Raw genomic sequence first — 4,547 nt, forward strand, 5'->3', positions numbered from 1 at the left:
ATCTAAGGGCTGTAGCTGTACCATAAGGGGAACGGGTCCCCTTGTCCCTGCATTGGCTAGGTACTCTGCTTTTAATCCTGCACCCTCACCTGATCTCTTAGATATTATGACAGAAAAGCAAAATAACTTTTTAAAGAACATTTGTATTAAAAAACTGGGGAGTGGGTACTTTCCTGGTGGTCCAGTGGTTAAGACCGCATTTCCACTAGTAGGGCACAGGCTCGAATCCTGGTGGGGGAATTAACATCTCACACACACACTGCAAAATGCAGCCAAAAAAAAAGCTTTTTTTTGGTTTGTTTTTAATTAAAGTACAGTTGATTTACATGTTGGGCCAATCTCTGCTATAAGGCAAACTGACTCAGTTATATACATATGTACATTCTTTTTAAAATATTGTTTTCCATTATGGTATTCAAGAAGATTGGATTTAGTTCCCTGTGTATAGGACCTTGTTGTTTATCCATTCTAAATGTAACAATTTGCATCTGTCAACACCAAACTCCCAGTCCATCCTTCTTCCTCCAGACAAAAAGAATAAAATTTCCCTGTATTTGTATACAAAGATGGACATTTAACTAATGAAATTTAAAATTTTCTGGTAAGAAGTCTCTTGATATGGGGGTATAGTAATATGTAACCTAACCTAGAGAATACAGTCACTAATAAGCCTCCTAAAAGCCCCTGAATTGTATGGCAGACATAATGAAGAATAAGCATTCAAAGCATAAAGGAAAACCTTCCAAAACGCAGAAGTCTTAGTGAAGGCATGACAAAATGCAAGTTTTTTTGATAGAGGCCTTCTAAGGTAGGCAGATATGTGAAACATGAACTTCCAGATGTTCAAGTTGGTTTTAGAAAAGGCAGAGGAACCAGAGATCAAATTGCCAACATCTGCTGGATCATGGAAAAAGCAAGAGAGTTCCAGAAAAACATCTATTTCTGCTTTCTTGACTATGCCAAAGCCTTTGACTGTGTGGATCACAATAAACTGTGGAAAATTCTGAAAGAGATGGGAATACCAGACCACCTGACCTGCCTCCTGAGAAATCTGTATGCAGGTCAGGAAGCAACAGTTAGAACTGGACATGGAACAACAGACTGGTTCCAAATAGGAAAAGGAGTATGTCAAGGCTGTATATTGTCACCCTGCTTATTTAACTTATATGCAGAGTACATCATGAGAAACACTGGGATGGAAGAATCACAAGCTGGAATCAAGAGTGCTGGGAGAAATATCAATAACCTCAGATATGCAGATGGCACCACTCTATGGCAGAAAGTGAAGAATTACAGAGCCTCTTGATGAAAGTGAAAGTGGAGAGTGAAAAAGTTGGCTTAAAGCTCAACATTCAGAAAACGAAGATCATGGCATCTGGTCCCATCACTTTATGGGAAATAGATGGGGAAACAGTGGAAACGGTGTCAGACTTTATTTCTCTGGGCTCCAAAATCACTGCAGATGGTGACTGCAGCCATGAAATTAAAAGACGTTTGCTCCTTGGAAGGAAAGTTATGACCAACCTAGACAGCATATTCAAAAGCAGAGACATTACTTTGCCAACAAAGGTCCGTCTAGTCGAGGCTATGGTTTTTCCTGTGGTCATGTATGGATGTGAGAGTTGGGCTGTGAAGAAAGCTGAGTGCCAAAGAATTGATGCTTTTGAACTGTGGTGTTGGAGAAGACTTGAGAGTCCCTTGGGCTGCAAGGAGATCCAACCAGTCCATTCTAAAGGAGATCAGTTCTGGGTGTTCTTTGGAAGGAATGATGCTGAAGCTGAAACTCCAATACTTTGGCCACCTCATGTGAAGTGGCCTCATTGGAAAAGACCCTGATGCTGGGAAGGATTGGTGGCAGGTGGAGAAGGGGACGACAGAGGATGAGATGGCTGGATGGCATCACCGACTCGATGGACATGAGTTTGAGTGAACTCCGGGAGTTGGTGATGGACAGGGAGGCCTGGTGTGCTGCGATTCATGGGGTCGCAAAGAGTCAGACACGACTGAGCGACTGAACTGAAGGTAGGCAGATAGATAATAATCTTCTCTGCCAAGTGTCTGATACAGAAACTTGTAGCACTTCTACTTACACTATAATAATTTTAATCGCTCTATGGATAGTGAATGAACATATATATGGATAGTGTGAAAAAAGATTATGGAGCAAGAAGCTTCACTTTGTTGAGCTCAACTGAAAAGAGACCACATGACCAACATGGACACCCTGCTCTTATGTTACAGGACAGAACTTTTTGAAACCTCTTTTACTAAAACAGTTTGGGCTGACTGAGGACTAGAGTTTCTGTAAAGGAAATTCAAAAGAAAATAGTAAACATGTCTCTTCTGTCATTGTGGACCTGTAGGTCTCAACTAACCTCTCTGTATTTTCCAAAACCATCTTATTTATTTGCGGCATATTAGTTCCCTGACCGGGGATTGAGCTCATGTCCTTGACAGTGAAAGCACAGAGCCCCAACCACTCAACTGCTGCAGAATTCCCCCCAAACCATTTTATAATCTATTCCTCTACACCTGATTTCCCTGATATTAACACTATAAAAACCACACCTTTAAATACACTGATTCAGTCAAAGGAAAGAAGAAACTAGCTAGATTCTGTCCTTGTTGTTATTCAGTCGCCAAGTCGTGCCCAACTCTCTGTGACCCCATGGACTGAAGCACAGCAGACCCCCTTGTCCCTCACCATCTCCCAGAATTGCCCAAGTTCATGTCCACTGAATCGGGGATGCCATCCAACCATCTCATCCTGCTGCTCTCTTCTCCTTCAGCCTTCAATCTTTCCCAGCATCAGGGTCTTTTCCAATGAGTCGGCTGTTCACATCAGGTGACCAAAGTATTGGAGCTTCAACTTCAGCGTCAGTCCTTCCAATGAGTATTCAGGGTTGATTTCTTTAGGATTGACTGGTTTGATCTCTGTGCTGTCCAAGGAACTCTCAAGAGTCTTCTACAGCACCACAGTTCGAAAGCATTAGTTCTTCGGCACTCTGGTTACTTTATGGTCTAATTCTCACATCAGTATATGACTACTGGAAGGAATAGCCTTAACTTTATCAACCTTTGTCAGCAAAGTGATGTCTTTGCTTTTTAATACACTAAGTTTGTCATAGCTTTTCTGCCAGGAAGCAATCATCTTCTATTTTATGGCTGCGGTCACCATCTGCAGTGATTTGGGAAATCTGTCACTGCTTCCACCTTTCCCCCTTCTATTTGCCATGAAGTGATGGGACCAAATATCATGATCTTTGGTTTTTTTAATATTGAGTTTTTAAGCCAGTTTTTTCACTCTTCTCTTTTACCTCATCAAGAGGCTCTTTAATTCCTCTTTGATTTCTGCCATTAAAGTGGTATCATTTGCATACCTGAAGTTGTTGATATTTCTCACAGAAATCTTACCAGCTTGTAATTCCTCCAGCCCGGTATTTCACATGATGTGCTCTGCATATAAGTTAAATAAACTGGATGACAATAAACAGTGTTGTTGTACTTTCTCAAGTTTGAATCAGTCAGTTGTTTCATATAAGGTTCTAACTGTTGCTTCTTGACCCATATACAGGTTTCTCAAGAGACAGGTAAGATGGTCTGGTATTCTCTAAGAGTTTTCAAAAGTTTGTTACAACCCACACAGTAAAGGCTTTAGCACAGTCAATGAAACAGAGGTAGATGTTTTCTGGAATTCCTTTGCTTTCTCTATGATCCAGTGAATGTTGGCAATTTGATCTTTAGTTTCTCTGCCTTTTCTAAATCCAATTTGAACATCTGGAAGTTTTCAGTTCACGTACTGCTGGAGACTAGATTGAAGGATTTTGAATGTAACTTTAATAGCATGGAAATGAGATCAATTGTCCGGTAGTTTGAACGTTCTTTAGTACTGCCTTTCTTGGGAATTGGGATGAAGACTGACCTTTTCCAGTCCTGTGGCCACTGCCGGGTTTTCCAACTTGGCTGACATATTAAGTGCAACACTTAAATAGCATCATCCTTTAAAATTTCAAAAAGCTCTGCTGGAATTCCATCACCTCTAGCTTCAATGGCAGTAGTGCTTCCTAAGGGCCATTTGACTTCACACTCCAGAATGTCTGGCTCTGGGTGAGAGACCACACCATCGTGGTTATCTGGGTCATTAAGATCTTTTTTGTACAGTTCTTCTGTGTATTCTTGCCATCTCTTCTTGATCTCTTCTGCTTCTATCAGATCTTTACCGTTTCTGTCCTTTATTATGTCCATCTTCGGATCAAATGTTCCTGTCCTTGACATAAATATAAAACATACGTTATCAACATGTACCTGGAGAAAAAAACAAGACAGAAGACTCATAGTAAGACTCATGAGAGAATGAGAGAAGACTCACTGTTTGGATTAGTTTCAGTTTTTTACTATTCTGAAAATAGGTGTTCTGAGCCAGGTTATCCACTCAGCTTCCTCCCCACCTCCACCTTACTATAAACAGATAAGCAATAATGGTTGAGGGGATGGCAGAACCCAAGCCACTTGAGAGTTAGGATATGAGTGAGAGATGGTGCTAAAGA

This window comes from Bos grunniens, chromosome 10, assembly GCF_055505025.1.
Source record: "Bos grunniens cultivar Pamir isolate PY7600 chromosome 10, Bosgru_T2T1.0, whole genome shotgun sequence".
Lineage (NCBI taxonomy): Eukaryota > Metazoa > Chordata > Mammalia > Artiodactyla > Bovidae > Bos > Bos grunniens.